This window comes from Bos javanicus, chromosome 8 (genome assembly GCF_032452875.1).
Source record: "Bos javanicus breed banteng chromosome 8, ARS-OSU_banteng_1.0, whole genome shotgun sequence".
NCBI classification, from domain to species: Eukaryota; Metazoa; Chordata; class Mammalia; order Artiodactyla; family Bovidae; genus Bos; species Bos javanicus.
Genome location: NC_083875.1, coordinates 39,118,214 through 39,136,931, shown reverse-complemented (window position 1 = coordinate 39,136,931; position 18,718 = coordinate 39,118,214). Strand labels below are relative to the sequence as shown.

Below are 18,718 nucleotides of genomic sequence, written 5' to 3'. Positions count from 1 at the left end.
CCTTTAATATCAAAGTAGCTATCAATCCTGGATAAGAAGCCACTACATTTTTAGTTTGAGCGGGAAGATGGACCCACTCTAGGGGGCCGTTTTGCTATAAAACCAATTTTTTGTCTGGTTACCCCAATTACACCTATGGGGGTTTTATGGCAAAGGAATTGTCAAACAGTTTTCAATTTAATTTTTAAAATTTACATTTTAGCAACATAAATTTAGGGATATGTTAATTTAGGTCTAATGTTTAGTTTAGGTCTCTATAAATTTAAATAATAAATGTATAACCTCCTTATTTCATTTTGGTATACAGATATATCTAAATGCAAAATGTATTTATATATGTATTTATATTTGGCAACAAGTATAAACTTATTGACATATAATATATATAAATCAATATACTTGAATTAATCTTTATAATTAATATATTAATATATATTACAGCAATACAACACGCACACAGCTAATACCAACCAACACAAACCAAGGTACTGCAATAATACATGTCACACATATATAATTATACAGTATATAGAACATATATCATCACAGCACATCAATCTATACCAATTAATATCAGCCACACACACATTATATTACTGCAATATATATTTAATTATACAGTATATATATAATATGCATATATGGTATACATATTAACTTATATACAAATTAATTAAGTATAGATCCATAAATAGAATTAGGTATACCTTTATTATATTTCATTTATACCCATACCTAATTAGGCAAACTGTAATTAGGCAAATATATTATGTATTTATAACAATATATAAAGTATTGTTAATTGTACCACCTGTTGATAACTAAGAACTTGAGAAAACCCTTCTCTGAGTATCTCCTATTTGAGACAGCACGTCCCTCCCCCATAGGGTAAAGGGGAGCGTAGGAACTACATAGGGTTGGAAAGTTCCACAGGTATCCTCAAACTGCCAATCTAACATTTTTGAACTTTTAACTACTGTGGGGGCTTGAGGGCAAATGAAACAAAATTTGACCCCTGAAATCTATCAGGACAACTTGCCAATTATCACTATTTTGTAAAAGACTTGCAGTTGATCCTTATTGAGTGAAATTATTATATTTGTTACTTCTTTTCTAAAAAGTTCCACACTTCTTTTTTCCTCCTTTTATAATTAATTGTGCCACCGAGCTGGGATAATAGGGGGTGTGAAATCATGCAAAGTCAGTAGTCTTTGATCCTTATTGAGACCAGGCTTTCTTTTCTGCAAACTTATCGTATACAAATGGTTTAGGTGATTTACATCATCTTCTGGCCAGAAGGCCTGTTAACATTTTATGACTCTGATAAAGGTTTGTCAACCATAAGACTTATTTTCTCTAAGAATAATTATTTTAAAGTTTGGCGCCATCCTCCGAAGGTGTTAGATAAAGTTGCATTCCTATAGGGCAAAAGTGCAGTGGGTTTACAACAAAGGAAAGAATTTATTACTTTGAGGGTCTAAAGCTGTTAACACCAAGGCCACTACTTATTTTTTTCTACATACCAACTATATTAATTAATACACTTACAAGGATACAATACAGGGGATGTGGAAACTTGGCAGCAAGCATTGGCTCAACAATGAAATCTTCTACTAGTCTAACAATTTCTAACTCTCCGAGAGGCTCTATACTATTTGAATATTTTAAGCTTCCCGTGCCTCTCACGGTTGGGAGACTGTAAACAACCGTATGCATAGCTGTAGGAGTCGGGGTAAACCTGTCAGGCAAGTTAGAGAGCCATCTGAGGGGTTTGGATTGAAACACTCCTATTATGCCCAGGAGGCTAATTAACTAGAGCTCTAAATTGATTTCCTTCAGAGAAAAGGTGGTCGGGGATAGTCCCCCGTGACTGTCAGAGGAGTTGGTGAAAGTCATTTTGGGGTAGATGCTCAGGCAGGCCCAGAGGGGCACCCCTCAAGTTCTGGCTCGCCTTGCCCACCAGAACTGTCCCACATGAACTTGTCATGGGTGGGGACTCCCGTTCTGGCTCCCGGCACAAATTAAAAAATTTTTTGTTCTAATTCTGTGGAAAATACCATTGTAATTTGATAGGGATTGCACTGAATCTGTAGATTGCTTTGGGTAGCATTGCTGCTGCTGCTGCTGCTAAGTCACTTCAGTCGTGTCCGACTCTGTGCGACTCCATAGATGGCAGCCCACCAGGCTCCACTGTCCCTGGGATTCTCCAGGCAAGAACACTGGAGTGGGTTGCCATTTCCTTCTCCAATGCATGAAAGTGAAAAATGAAAGTGAAGTCGTTCAGTCATGTCTGACTGTTAGCCATCCCATGGACTGCAGCCCACCAGGCTCCTCTGTCCATGGGATTTTCCAAGCAAGAGTACTGGAATGGGGTGCCATTGCCTTCTCCGTTGGGTAGCATAGTCATTTTCAAAATACTGATTCTTCCAATCTAAGAACATGGTATATCTCTCCACCTGTTTGTGTCATCTTTGATTTCTCTCCCTGAGAAGAAATAGTTTTCTGAGTACAGGTCTTTTGTCTCCTTATGTAACTTTGCTCCTAAGTATTTTATTTTTTTCTTACAGTGGTAAATTAAATTGTTTTTTTAATTTCTCTTTCTGATCTTTTGTTGTTAGTGTACAGAAATGCATGAAATTTCTGCACATTAATTTTGTATACTGCAATTTTACCATTTCATTGATTAGCTCTAGTAGTTTTCTTGTGTCATCTTTATTTATTTATTTTTTAATGTATAGTATTATGTCATCTACATGATTTTTCCAGTAGTCATGTATGGGTGTGAGAGTTGGGCCATAAAGAAGGCTGAGTGCCAAAGAATTGATGCTTTCGAACTGTGGTGCTGGAGAAGATTCTTGAGAGTCCCTTGGACAGCAAGAGATCAAACCAGCCAATCCTAAGGGAAATCAATTCTAAATATTCATTGGAAGGACTAGTGCTGAAGCTCCAATACGTTGGCCACCTGATGTGAAGATCTGGCTTGTTGGAAAAGACCCTGATGCTATGAAAGATTGAGGGCAGAGGAGAAGAGGGTGACAGAGGATGACATGGTTGAATGGCATCACTGATTCAACGGACATGAGTTTGAGAAAACTCAGGGAGATATGAAGGATAGGAAAGCCTGATGTGTTGCTGTTCATGGGGTCGCAAAGAGTTGGACACGATTTAGCAACTGAACAACATCATCATCATCATATCTACATGTGTCTGTGGGTCAGCAAAATTTCAGACAGTCACCTTGCATCTACCCTGAAAGAAGGCAGCTAGTATTTGAGAAGGAATAGGAGAGGAGAAGGCAATGGCACCCCACTCCAGTACTCTTGCCTGGAAAATCCCATGGATGGAGGAGCCTGGTAGGCTGCAATCCATGGGGTCGTAGAGAGTCGGACACGGCTGAGCGACTTCACTTTCACTTTTCACTTTCATGCATTGGAGAAGGAAATGGCATCCCACTCCAGTGTTCTTGCCTGGAGAATCCCAGGGACGGGCGAGCCTGGTGGGCTGCCTTCTATGGGGTTGCGCAGAGTGGGACATGACTGAAGCGACTTAGCAGCAGCAGCAGCAGGAGAGGAGAAACAACTATATAAATCATAAAACTGGGGTGACCATATCTCAATGTTCACCTGTTACTCTGGACTAATTATTAATAACACTTTTCACTCTCAAAAGTTTTAGTTTTGATAATAAATTATTCTACTGTCACTTGAATAAAGCCCAAAAGACCTGCAGTCCTCCTGGCTTCTGAAGACATGCTTTCATCTACACTGAACTCAAATTTCAATTTGAATGGAAGGCGTACCTTGTGGCAGTCCAGTATAGTCATTAAGATTAACCAGAAGGGCTGAAAAAGCCCCACAAACAAAAAACAAATTAAAAATCCATATAAACATAAGAGAAAGAAAAGAAGCATTGAGGATGAGGAATCAAGATTCCAGGAAGACAGAAATTGAAGCTACAGCTGCTTTTTTTCCAGGGACATTTGACAATTCCATTGTGTACCAGGAAGCAGGCAATCTGGATTTCTGGGCAGAAGGCCACTGCTGGGAAATAGGAAAATCAACAAAGTCTTTGGTTGTCTTGTGGGGATGAAGTGACAAAATTGGAGGTTTGAAGGGTCAAGAATTCAGAGAAAAAAAGGGCTGGCAAGAACTGAGCCTGACATTCAAGGAATTTTCACCTCAAAACATTTGCCAAATTACACAGCTGCATTAGGTAGAGGCTTAAAAAGAAAGAAAGAAAGAAAGAAAGCCACTTAAAAGCAGAGCTGAAGTTTTGGCGGTTTTTATTTTGCAATCTTACTCCACTGAGGAGACAAGAGTTATAGAGCATGAATGCTAGGGGAAATTTTCATTATTTAAAAATTTTGTTAATCCGAAAGAAGCAAACATAGAAAGAAAATGAGGCATAAAAAAGATTGACAAAATATAGAAAGAATAAAGCAAAATTTCAGAAATAAATGCAAATATACCAGCAACTTGGAGAAGTCAATGGCAACCCACTCCAGTACTCTTGCCTGGAAAATCCCATGGACGGAGGAGCCTGGTGGGCTGCAGTCCATGAGGTCGCTAAGAGTCGGACACAGCTGAGCGACTTCACTTTCACTTTTCACTTTCATGCATTGGAGAAGGAAATGGCAACCCACTCCAGTGTTCTTGCCTGGAGAATCCCAGGGATGGAGGAGCCTGGTGGGCTGCCGTCTATGGGGTCACACGGAGTCAGACATCACTGAAGCAACTTTGCTGCAGCAGCAGCAGCAGCATACCAGCAATTACAGTCTAGTACAAAGACAAACTGGTTAAAACCAGAACAAAACAAAAGTCAACTATACCCTGCTTATGAGACACTTCTTAAATAAACGTCAATAGATAATAGATAAAGAGGGACTTCCCTTGTGGCTCAGCTGGTAAAGAATCAACCTGCAATGCAGGAGACCTCTGTTTGATCCCTGGGTTGGGAAGATCTCCTAGAGAAGGGAACAGCTATCCACTCCAGTATTCTGGCCTGGAGAATTCCATAAACTGTATAGTCCCTGGAGTCGCAAAGAGTTGGACATGACTGAGCGAGTTTCACTTTCAATAGATAAAGAGGGGCATTTTGTAGGAACAAAGTCAAAGAATCGCACTGTTCATTCTTTGTATTCTTAGTATTTGTAAGAATTTCCAAGGCAGAACATAATGACAGTCCCTTGGTTGCTATTAATACCTGTCATCTCTCCCTCCCATTTACTGTACACAGCTCAATTCCTAATCAGCACAGATTGTCTAGCTTCCTGTCTGTTTGTGTTCTTCCTTCACTGCTTTATCTCAAGAGTGGATATAGTCTTCTTTCATTCCTCAGAAATGCAACACTTGGGTTGCTCAAGATCATTGCTCAAGTTTGGGGATGATGAAAGGGTTGCATATGAGTTGATTTTGATGGAAATTGGAAGCATAAAAACACAGAACATCAAATTCATAATTGCAGGATTAACTTAAGATGGAAATGGGGAGAAGACAATGAATTTTAGCTGACAGGATTGTTAACTATTGGTTGTTTACATGCTATTTTTAATGTTAAAATGTCACCCAATCAGCTCTTCCTTCCACAGCAATTTGGTTCTCTGCCAAATTTTCCATAACAAATAGAGCCTGCAAGCACTCTGAACACAGAGCTGCAGCTTTTCAGAGGAGAAATCAAAACAAGATCACAAGGTAAGAATGAAACCAATATTCTGGTACATTTAAATAAGGTCTTACAAAGTAAAATCTTGAGAACCACAGAGAAATGCTTTGTATTTCTATAAAATAAAGAATTAGGTTGATTTATTATTATTGCCAATAGAATTAAAAGTTGATAACAGTTGTTGCTAACTTAGAATTCCACTTTGTTCTCTTTTGAGTGATTTATAAAATTATTAATAAATTGCTAAAATAAGTTGTCTTTATAGTACATGTTCCCCTTTCTCACCACAAAACTTCATAAAGCAAGTTGATATTCTACTTCTTACTCCTGAAATGCTTATCCAAGGCAAACCTACTCACAATTGTTTACAACTGGTTTTTAAGAAAGAAGGACAAATATAAGAACTAAAGATGCCATCCTCTCAAAAACAATTTGTGGAAAAAATAAGGAATTGACATTCTAAATGAGTAAATTCAAAAGCTTATTAGTTTTGATACTATTCATTTAGAGTGAAAATCGCTTTTTTTTCTCTTTAATTCTTGCTGTCTTGCACTCTTCTCTGCCTTATATTTCCTTGCATAAATACGTGCCTCCTGGCTATTTTAATTAAAATAAAAAATGGCACAAAGTCCTAAGTACTGTGGCTGCACACAAGTTGATTCTAGAGGGTTTTTGGAGACTTGAGAGTGAAGTAACTAGGGCTAGGTGTGGCTGGACTTGACTCTCACTCCCTCCTCAGCACCTCATTTATTCTGTTTGAGTCATTGCTATATGTCATCCTATGCTATTCTCTATATTCCTATCTACTGCTTCTCATATTTCTCTTTTGAATACTTAATGCTCTTCTTTTAATTTTGACCCTGAAAAGGCACAGCTCTGTGTTCAGAAAACTTCAGAATTCTCTATTTCTTAGAGTTTGGGGTGCTTGAGCTGAATCACACTACTGGGTAGTATCCTTAAATTGTAAAGAACTCTCACAGGCATCACTTTCTGCAACTCAAATTTCACATGTTCTTCTACATGCTTCTCTGAAAGGATCCTAGATTTCCTACTAATCTTTAACTGGTGGCTGCCTAATTCATTTTCTCAGCAATGTATTGACCTAGATGTTTTACTCTTTCCCATCACTGTTTAACTTACAATATCTAAAGCCAAAAGATACCTCTTTTCCTTTCCCATTTATAGAGAGGGAAGAATTCTGAGGGGAATTTTCACTGAAACATTGAAACAGTGCTAAAAAGTAAAGGAAGAGACTGAGAAATGGGAGCCACCTCTCCTGGACACAGTCTGTAAAGGATTAAAGAAACAGCTTTCAACCAACTTCAGGGAATGTACTGAGTCACTGTAAAAGCTTCTGCTCCATGAAGGAATTAAATCATTTCAGCAAATACTGTGGGAGGTGAGAAGGAGGATAGCAGTGCAGCAATGAGGGAAGAAAAAAAAAAAAAAAGCACCAAGAATTGTTCACACCAATAAATCTGATAACATGAGGTCTTTTTTGGAGAATATGAGTGCAAAGTTAAATCATTACATGGAAGTACTGCAGAGGGGATAGCACTGGGGAAGAAAAATATTACATCAGAGAAATTTATGCCACTAAATCTGACAGCAGGAGGTCTGTTTTTGAGATGAGTGTGTGACTGTGCCAAAATCATTGTATCTTTCATTCGACAACGTGAAATTTTGGAAAACACGGTGGTAATCAAGTGATAGAATTCTTCTTTTATATCTCAATTTGCAGCAGGGACATTTAGAAACATTAAGGCCAAAAATAATCTTGAACAGCAGAAAATAATTTTAATTCCATTAAAAACAAACAAACAAACCAAATATAATAATATTTGGTTCAAGGACTTTGGGACATAGTAGAGCCTCTAATCTCTTTTCATTTTCTGTCTGGTTTCCCTGGTGTTGATATCTGTACACAGAAGGAATCTTTAAGGGTACACAGTCTTAGAGGACAGGCAAAGTTCATTGTTGGGGGTGTTAAAGGTGGTATAAGGAGTTTGGGGCACTTCCTCACTGTAGCAGACTCCTGGCATGACATGCTCACATGCTGTCCTTTCTATTATTGGTAAATCATCCTATAACTGTGAAGATTTTTGTTTCTGTTCATTTTTTGCTTTAAGTGTAGACTACAGTGTAGCATAATAGTAAAAAACCACAAAATTTTAGAAGAAGATAGGCCTCAACTCCATCATCTGTCATTGACTAGCTGTGTGATTTTGTATCTTAACATTCCTAAGCCTGAATTATTTTCTCTTGTGTAAAATGTAAAACAAAAACAAAAGAATAATAAGATACTCTACCTTAGAGAGGTGTTGAGATGCTTTTGAAGGTAAAGCAATTAAGAAGCAGTCATGAAAGGTAACTGTTAATAATCACTGAAATTTCATTAAATGTGAGACATTAATTCCACATTCTCTCATTGAATCTTCATAGAATCTCTATGAAATAAATATTATCTTCTCCATTTATAAAATTAAACAGGTGAGATTTAGAAAGATTGTACTAACCCAAGATGACACAACCAGAAAATTTCAAACCAGCAATTAAAACCCAGAGTCAAGTTCCAGGAAGGAGAAAGAACCAACAGGGAAGACAGATTCCAAATGACTTCATTTAATGCATCTCTAATCATCTTTGTGAAGCCATTTTCTTCTATTTAAGGTTTCAGTCATTTTCAAACAAAAATTTTAATGAAATAACATTAAAATCTTTCAGCTATTTTCTTTAGGACTACATTTATTTTCCATCTAAAGGAAAAGGTTCCTGTCAGCCACTATTCTCTTAAGTAATTTTCTATTGTCACTGCCATTAGTAAAGCCAGTACAGCATCCACCCATAAACTTGGCTTCACTTTTAACCAGCATAGCAGTCTACATCTAGTTCCCTCTCACTTTGCACAGATCATGAATTGGGTCATCATTACAATTTTCCCCAGAAGTGCTAATACACCTGAGACCTTTTGCAAGTGTAAGAATGTTTTGCTCATTACTTCTCTTGGATTTCCTAGCAAAGATTAGATATTTTCTTGAAGAACTTCATAGTTTTGCATATCTGCTGTGTTCAAATCCCAGCCACTCTAACTCCTTAGCCTGCTGGCTCTGTCATTGGCTGCTGTTTAAGAAATGCTATGTAAGTAGTTTATGTGTGTGTTGTGTGTTCAGTCACTCAGTTGTGTCTGACTCTTTGTGGCCCCATGGACTGTAGCCCACCAGGCTCCTCTGTCCATGTAATTCTCCAGGCAAGAATACTGGAATGGGTTGCCATGTCCTCCTCCAGGAGATCTTCCTGACCTAAGAATTGATCCTGTGTCTCTTGAGTCTCTTTCATTGTCAGGAGGATTCTTTACCACTGGCACCACCTGGGAAGACTTTAAGTAGTTTATATTTTCTTTTTAAAAAGAAAATCATATGCCTTTCTCCCATGTTCTTTCATTTGGGAGCTTATTAAACCCAATCACGAACTTTCCTCTAACCTGAATTTACTAGGTCCAAAATTTTTCCTTTCTGAGGTTTTACTTATCCATTATCTTTTATACATATGCTGCTGCTAAGTCGCTTCAGTTGTGTCCAACTCTGTGCGACCCCATAGACGGCAGCCCACCAGGCTCCCCCGTCCCTGGGATTCTCCAGGCAAGAACACTAGAGTGGGTTGCCATTTCCTTCTCCATTTATACATATATCATATAGCAATTGTCTACATTCTTTAGCAAAGGTGTTTAAATAGCTTATCAGTAGTCAGCATGGCTACTTCATACTAATCAATGAATATTAGTAGGATTGTTTTCTTGAGTAAATATTTCTTTTCTTCTAGTCTTTTTTAAAAGTTTGAGCCACAGACCTAGGTGCCAACATTCATTTTAATATAATTTGGTGGCTATTTTTAGCTTCTTTTTTTTTCTTCAATGTGACTTTTATAAGATTCATATTATATCAATGTATACGTAGCATTACTTATCAAAGAGCAGGCACAGTTTTTTCTTCACTTACTTACTCAAGTGCCATATGGCTTGTGAAATCATAATCATAATCATAATTGTCACTATGTGGTATAAAACAGTATAAGCTGTTTTAATAAACAAGTTTGGAGAGTGCCATGCCTAGGATGTGACATCTGGCTGTCTAATTACCATTACCTTTCAAATGTCACGTGGAAAGATTTCTACTCAGTACTAAAGGTCCATGAGAGTAGACTCAGCATTTAGAAGCATTAAAGTCATTTGCATTGTGATATGTCAGTTGGAAAAAAAAATACTATCTGTAAATCCTTGTATTTTTTTAATTCATAAAAGTATAAAAATTGGGTACAAATCCAATTTTCAGAGCATCCATTTTTTTTTCTGGTTATTTGTGACAAATGCTCCTAAAAGAGCATCTGTTTTTAGACTTGTTGGTTCTCCCTACTATCTAGGTAGACCCATGCAGGGACTAGTAGCCTCAAGGATTGTGGTTCACTGTTAGATCTGTATAACTTCTTTACCTATCCCATGTAACACCCCTTCTTGGCAAAGTAAGAGAGCCCAGTTACATTCTTCTGCCCTGCATCATTAGATATACTCAGAAAGAGGTCAACTCTGTCCAAAGAAGGAAAATGATTAGGTCTATCTTGAAGAATAAGAGAAGTATCTAGCACAATCTTTTCACTTTAAGCCCAGCTACCAGGTAAGCCTACTTAGATTCCCATGTAAGGATGATGAAGTCAGTAATTTGGGAAATGGTTGCAACACACGAATTAGGCAGGGTGGGAGACAAGGTTTATCATCCCATGGTGGACAAGTTTCCAGACCTCTGAATTGTATTTTCTGATCATTGAACAAGGTAACTCTATTGAAACTCTAATGGGAATTAAATATACAGGATGTGGATTGCAACTTAGCCTGTTCAGGTCAATGTGCAGGGACTCTAACATCTGTGAGTAGAAAGAGTTTATACTCTTGATTTTTAAATGTCTTCTAACAATAAAATTTAATATCTAATACACAATGCAGTATGTCACTGGGTGGCCACTGGCTTGAGAAAGAAAATCTCATAATCTGTACAGGGTGAGGTACAAAGCATTTAACAGCTGGCATGACATAAGCAGATATAATAGTGAGAAAGGTACTAGCCATTTGGAGCATGCCAGCTGAATGCCAGCACTGGGAGGGAACTTCACTGTGGCTTTGACCTGTATCAGCCAATCTAGGATAACGGGAATGACAGAGCAGTGGAAAAGCTAAAGGTTTACAGAGCTTTTAATAAGTTGGCCAGTGTTTCTGTTACCGTTCAATATTCAAATCCCAAACAGAAGAGAAAACTTCTATAAAAGTTATGCTAGCAATAACTTTAGTCTTTGTACAAGGAAACACTTTCACATACTATGAGACTATATTTATAATTAACTTCTGAATGGAGGTAATGTGAGATAATATTTGATCTAAAAACAGCCTTTTAGTCCATCATTATGGACTCATGATTTTGGTGATATTATAATTAACTCATTTTCAGACTTGGTTTGATTAGCTACAATTTTTTGTTGTGCTGAGCCACATGGTCACAATTTATCACACAGAAGCCCCTTCATGGTGGCTCTTTTTAAAATTTTCTCGGAATTTTAAAATATGCATCACTGCTTTCAGGCAAAAGTTATTCAGGCTTATCCTGCATTTCTTTTACTTGAAATAATAAATCAGCCATTCTCCAAAGAATCTCAATTTCTTTAGTGGAGAACATTATCAGGCTACCGAAAATCTGGGCCCTGGGATACACATTGGATTATTTCATCTTAATACTGAAATTAAAGCAGTTCAGTTATCAGATATAGGGAAGAAAATTATATATTAAATGAAATCATTAGTTCATATTTGTATTGTCATTGGAATTCTATGATATATGTCAAAATACTTCTTACAATTATTTTTAATATCTTATTTTGTTATGAGTATATAATCATTTGTTTGATTTACACTGTGGTCCAATTGTTTAAATTCTTTTAACTTTGAAAATATTGATTTCTTATTAATTGACAGCTTTTGTTTGGTTCCTATATTAGTTTGGAGTAGGAAATGGCAACCCACTCCAGTATTCTTGCCTGGGAAATTCCATGGACAGAGGAGCCTGGCAGGCTACAGTCCATGGGGTTGCAAAGAAGTGAACACATTATTGGAGGATATGGTGTAACTGGTGTCCATTACTTTACCAAATAGAGGTATTGCATATGATAGGTACAGAAGTTATCTGGATCTACCAGTGAACCACAGTCCTCGAGGTTACTAGTCTCTGCATGGTTCTACCTGCTAAACAGTTCACTGTATAAGTAGGATGCTAACTGAAGTTTGATCTTCAGTGTGTTTATAAGTCATTTCATTTTGTCATTATTTGTCCACTCATAATGAGATAATGCATCATTATAAGATATGATTTTCATAATCAATTTCATACACAAATTAATATACATAAAAATTATGGCAAACAAGCTCAACTGGTGTTTTACAAGAGTAAAATATCAATAAAAGTACTATATTGGCAATCTGTAAAATTAGTAGTAAAAATAGTAATAACAGTACCATTATTGGCAATCTGAATTTGAAAGAAGAAAAAGAACAGACATGAAATGGTTACTTATAAATTTCAAAATTTTTTCCTGATACACACAAAAAATTCAGTTTACCCATTCTGTTTCTGGTGTATCATGCTGTTTTCTGATAAATAATATTTTTATTGATTTTAAAATATCATTTTATATATTCATATTATTTTATTAAAATTTTGCTTAAAATATAACATTACTTGAATATTAAAATTTTAAACTAGCTGCAATAGGACACGGTATGAAGATTCCTCAAAAAAATTAAAAATAGAATCACCATATGATCTAGCATTCCCACTTTTGGGTACATATCCAGAAAAATCAAAAATGGGATGTTGAAGAGAGAGCTGCACACCTATGTTCATTATAATATTATTCAAAATAGCCAAGAGGTGGAATCAATCCAAATGTCCACTAATGAATGGATAAAGAAAATATAGTATACACATACAATGAAATATCATTCAGCTTTAAAAAAGAAAGAAATCCTGTCACATTCTTAACAGGGATGAATCTTGAGAACATTATGTTAAGTGAAATAAGCCAAACACAAATACTGTGTACTATATGATCCCACTTATATGAGGTACTAAAGTAGTCAAACACAAGAAACAGAGGGTAAAACGATGTTGCCATGGCCTTTGGGAAGGTGAAATGAGTTTTTTAAGTTTAAAACTAAACTATAGTTTTAGTTTTGCAAGATGAAAAAGTTCTAGAGGTCTGCTGCACAAAATTTGAATGCAGTTAACACTAGTGAAATATACTTAAAATGGGCAAGATGGTAAATTTTACATTATCCATTTTTACAATTAAAAAATATTTTTAAGAAGAGCTTTGAGCAGGGGATAAGGAAGAATGTTTAAACAACCCAACTTTATTTAGAGATATTATTAATTCAGTGTCCAGAATACATTAGTTGTTAGCTACTTCTTTTTAGGATTTAGAAAAAGCCAATGCAGATCACATTTAGGCCAAAAATATATAAAGATCATTTGTATCATTTGATAAGCTTTAACTAGAATAAAAGATAAATTTACTATATAAGGACACTTAGTGCTCACTTAACAAGAGGTTCCAAAGTTGGCAGCCCCAGAGTCAGTACAAAGAATCAAGGACATCACCGAAAGACCCAAGCTCATCTTATCCTTCTGCTCTGCCATTCTTAGACTGTCCATGATCTCTCCCTTCAAGGGAGAGGATGGCTGGCCTAGCTCTGAGCATCACATCCTCACAGAAGCCAAGTGAGTGAAAGTTAAACAGCATTTACTTCTAAGGAGAAAAGTTTTCTCAGAAGTCTCAGACATGCCTCACCTTTGTCTCATTAGCAAGATCTGTGTCACATGCCCATACTTAGACCTGTTATTGGCAGATGGAAACAGTATTGCCACGAATGGCTTAGGTTTCTGCATATCTAAATTTCTTCTTTGGTGGAAGAAAAGATACTTGTCAGATAAGAAACAACATTTATACTAGGCAAGTCTCAGCATCATTTCATTTTTGCAGAATTCCAAGCATTTTTGGTTTTTAAGAACTTCTTGCCCATTGCTGAGAATGGCAGCCAAATTTTTTCAAAGTCATCCCGAGGATTCTGCCTCAGTCTGAAAAATATCTCAAAAGTCATCTTTAATGTGATTTTTCAATTCTTTCAGAACAAAAACTAAGTCTTTAATCAGGTATATCAGAAGCACTTCTACCATATTAAGGAAAGAGAGGAATGTGTTCATTTCCCATCTAACCATTTTCTAGTCAGCTCAATTCATTCTTAAATACAGACAATGGTGTTCATTTAATTCTTTTTTAGCCATGAAACAGATTGCTTACTTAGTTCTATCAATCTCTTTGACCACCACACTTGAATCCATATATTTTAGAATTCACTGACAGTCTCTGTTTCCTTTAACTTAAAAAGTTCATTAACATATAACATACACACAGAAAATTGTACAAGTCATGGCTATACAGCTTAATGAGTTATCACAAAGTGAAAAAACTTCAGTCCAGTTCAGTCGCTCAGTCATGTCTGACTCTTTGCAACCTCATGGACTGCAGCATGCCAGGCTTCCCTGTCCATAACCAACTCCTGGAGCTTGCTCAAATTTATGTCCATTGAATCAGTGATGCCATCCAACCATCACACCCTCTGTTGTCCCCTTATCCTCCTGCCTTCAATATTTCCCAGCATCTGGGTCTTTTCCAGTGACTCAGTTCTTCACGTCAGGTGGCCAAGGTTTTGGAGTTTCAGCTTCAGCATCAGTCTTTTCAGTGAATATTCAGGACTGATTTCCTTTAGGACTGATTGGTTTGATCTCCTTGCAATGCAAGGGACTCTCAAGAGTCTTCTCCAACACCACAGTTCAGAAGCATCAATTCTTTGAAGCTCAGCTTTCTTTATATCAAACTCTCACATCCATACATGACTACTGGAAAAACTATAGCTTTGTCTAGACAGACCTTTGTCAGCAAGGTAATGTTTCTGCTTTTCAATATGCTGTCTAGATCAATCATAGCTTTGTTTCCAAGGAGCAAGCATGTTTTAATTTCATGGCTGCAGTCACCATCTGCAGTGATTTTGGAGCCCAAGAAAATAAAGTCTATTACTGTTTCCCCATCTATTTCCCATGAAGTGATGGGACTGGATGCCATGATCTTAGTTTTCTGAATGTTGAGTTTTAGGCCAACTATTTCACTCTGCTCTTTCACTTTCATCAAGAGGCTCTTCAGTTCAGTTGCTTTCTGCCATAAGGGTGGTGTCATCGGCATATCTGAGATTATTGATATTTCCCCTGGCAATCTTGATTCCAGCTTGCACAAACGTATGCAACCATAAAAACAGAAGAGTAAAGGATTCCAGAAGCCTCCTCTTTCCCTTTTCTAGTCATTTCTCTCTACCTCAAGAAAAGCCATTATTAGGTTTTCTAACATACATTCAATTTGCCTGTGGGGGTTTTGACCTATTTATAAATAAATTCACACATTATTTACCTTTTTTTGTCTGGCCTCATTCACTCAAGATTATGCTTGTGAGATGCCTCTGTGTTGCATATAGAAGTAGCTTGTTTACTCTCATTACTAGTTAGAGTTCTTCTAAATGAACATGCCATAATTTATCCATTATGATGTAGATGGACATTTGCATTGTTTCCAGCTTGGAGTTACATGACTAGGACTGCTAGGAACATTCCCTTACATATATTTTGGCAAATACTTTTATGTCTTTCTGTTAGATATATTACCTTTAAGCAAACTTGTCAGGTCAATGGAGAAGGCAATGGCAACCCACTCCAGTACTCTTGCCTGGAAAATCTCATGGATGGAGGAGCCTGGTAGGCTGCAGTCTATGGGGTCGCTCAGAGTCAGACACGACTGAGAGACTTCTCTTTCACTTTTCACTTTCATGCATTGGAGAAGGAAATGGCAACCCACTCCAGTGTTCTTGCCTGGAGAGTCCCAAGGACGGGAGAGCCTGGTGGGCTGCCATCTCTGGGGTCGCACAGAGTCAGACACGACTGAAGCGACTTAGCAGCAGCAGCAGCAGTCAGGTCAAAGGTATATATATGTTTTATGTGTATATATATACATATATATATATATATGTATATATATATGATCTGATCTCATCTGATGTATATATACATGTATATATATATGTATATATATATACATCAGATGAGATCAGATCAGTCCCTCAGTCGTGTCCGACTCTCTGCGATCGCATGAATCGCAGCACGCCAGGTCTCCCTGTCCATCACCAACTCCCGGAGTTCACTCAAACTCACGTCCATCGAGTCAGTGATGCCATCCAGCCATCTCATCCTCTGTCGTCCCCTTCCCCTCCTGTCCCCAATCCCTCCCAGCATCAGAGTCTTTTCCAATGAGTCAAGTCTTCGCATGAGGTGGCCAAAGTACTGGAGTTTCAGCTTCAGCATCATTCCTTCCAAAGAAATCCCAGGGCTGATCTCCTTCAGAATGGACTGGTTGGATCCCCTTGCAGTCCAAGGGACTCTCAAGAGTCTTCTCCAATACCACAGTTCAGAAGCATCAATTCTTTGAAGCTCAGCTTTCTTTATATCAAACTCTCACATCCATACATGACTACTGGAAAAACTATAGCTTTGTCTAGACAGACCTTTGTCAGCAAGGTAATGTTTCTGCTTTTTAATATGCTGTCTAGATCAATCATAGCTTTGTTTCCAAGGAGCAAGCATGTTTTAATTTCATGGCTGCAGTCACCATCTGCAGTGATTTTGGAGCCCAGAAAAATAAAGTCTGACACTGTTTCCACTGTTTCCCCATCTATTTCCCATGAAGTGGTGGGACCGGATATATATATTTTTTCCAAAGTGGTTGTAGCAATTTACACTTTCAGCACCCGTGTATAAGAATTACAGTTCCCAAACCCTTGCAAATAACTGGTATTTTCTGTCTTCTTCACTGTATTCATTCTTATAGGCATTGTGGTTGTCCTTTAATGCATGCATTTTTTTTTTTACTTTTTCTAGAAATATGTAACTTTTTATTTATACATTACACTTAAGTTAATATGTACAGTTAACTACATATTAAGTTAGTTGACTTAATATGTGAGTCATATTATATATTAATATGTAATAATTACATGTTATTTGTAATTAATGCAACTATGCTTAAGTTAGTTGACAAACACACTTTAGAAAAAGATATCTTCCCTATGACTATATTTTGGAGTTTAAGTATTCCTTTGTTGTACACCAATAGCAAGAAAACATTAGTTAGGAAAACATTAAAACAAACCATTATACTATATTTGGGTTTCAGAAAAATATAGTCAGGAAGACACATGTACCCAGATGTTCACTGAAGCACTATTTACAATAGCTAGGACACGGAAGCAACCTAGATGTCCATGGACAGATGAATGGATAAATAAGTTGTGGTACATATACACAATGGAATAAAAAAAAAAGCTCAGCCATAAAATGGAATGCATTTGACTCAGTTCTAACAAGGTGAATGAGCCTATTATACAGAGGGCACTAAGTAGAAAGGGAAAGACAAATACTGTTTATTAGCACATATATATGGAACCTAGAATGATGGTACTGATGAACCTATCTCCAGGGCAGCAGTGGAGATGCAGACATAGAGAACAGACTTGTGGACACAGGAGGGAGGGAAAGAGTGGGACAAATTGAGAGAGTAGCACTGAGAGATATACATTCAGTTCAGTTCAGTGGCTCAGTCGTCCGACTCTTTCTGACCCCATGAATCGCAGCACGCCAGGCCTCCCTGTCCATCACCAACTCCCGGAGTTCACCCAGACTCATGTCCATCAAGTCAGTGATGCCATCCAGCCATCTCATCCTCTGTTGTCCCCTTCTCCTCCTGCCCCCAATCCCTCCCAGCAGCAGAGTATTTTCCAATGAGTCAACTCTTCGCATGAGGTGGCCAAAGTACTGGAGTTTCAGCTTTAGCATCATTCCTTCCAAAGAAATCCCAGGGCTGATCTCTAGACTGGACTGGTTGGATGTCCTTGCAGTCCAAGGGACTCTCAAGAGTCTTCTCCAACACCACAGTTTAAAAGCATCAATTCTTCGGCGCTCAGCTTTCTTCACAGTCCAACTCTCACATCCATACATGACCACTGGAAAAACCATAGCCTTGACTAGATGGACCATTGTTGGCAAAGTAATGTCTCTGCTTTTCAATATGATATCTAGATTGGTCATAACTTTTCTTCCAAGGAGTAAGCGTCTTTTAATTTCATGGCTGCAGTCACCATCTGCAGTGATTCTGGAGCCCCCCCAAAATAAAGTCTGACACTGTTTCCACTGTTTCCCCATCTATTTGCCATGAAGTGATGGGACCAGATGCCATGATCTTCGTTTTCTGAATGTTGAGTTTTAAGCCAACTTTTTCACTCTCCTGTTTCACCTTCATCAAGAGTCTTTTTAGTTCCTCTTCACTTCCTGCCATAAGGGTGGTGTCATCTGCATATCTGAGGTTATTGATATTTCTCCTAGCAATCTTGATTCCAGCTTGTGCTTCTTCCAGCCCAGCATTTCTCATGATGTACTCTGCGTAGAAGTTAAATAAGCAGGGTGACAATATACAGCCTTGACATACTCCTTTTCCTATTAGGAACCAGTCTGTTGTTCTATGATCAGCTCTAACTGTTGCTTCCTGACCTGCATATAGGTTTCTCAAGAGGCAGGTCAGGTGGTCTGGTATTCCCATGTCTTTCAGAATTGTCCACAGTTTATTGTGATCCACACAGTCAAAGGCTTTGGCATAGTCAATAAAGCAGAAATAGATGTTTTTCTGGAACTCTCTTGCTTTTTTGATGATCCAGTGGATGTTGGCAATTTGGTCTCTGGTTCCTCTGCCTTTTCTAAAACCAGCTTGAAAATGCACTGGTCATAGCAAACACCCTCTTCCAACAACACAAGAGAAGACTCTACACATGGACATCACCAGATGGTCAACACCGAAATTGGATTGATTATAT

General features: G+C 37.6%; 1 protein-coding gene across 5 annotated transcripts in view; it reads left to right on the top strand.

Annotated features, from left to right (window-relative positions):
* Window positions 1-18,718, top strand: part of IL33 (interleukin 33) — a 125,573-nt gene that overhangs the window by 49,425 nt on the left and 57,430 nt on the right. For 3 of the 5 annotated variants that reach the window (XM_061425329.1, XM_061425326.1, XM_061425325.1), the window contains exon 2: window positions 5,588-5,690. The exons of the other annotated variants lie outside the window; for them this stretch is intronic. The gene's annotated coding sequence lies outside the window, so the exon portion shown is untranslated. The remainder of the gene's footprint in view (window positions 1-5,587; window positions 5,691-18,718) is intronic. 5 annotated transcript variants of the gene reach the window in all.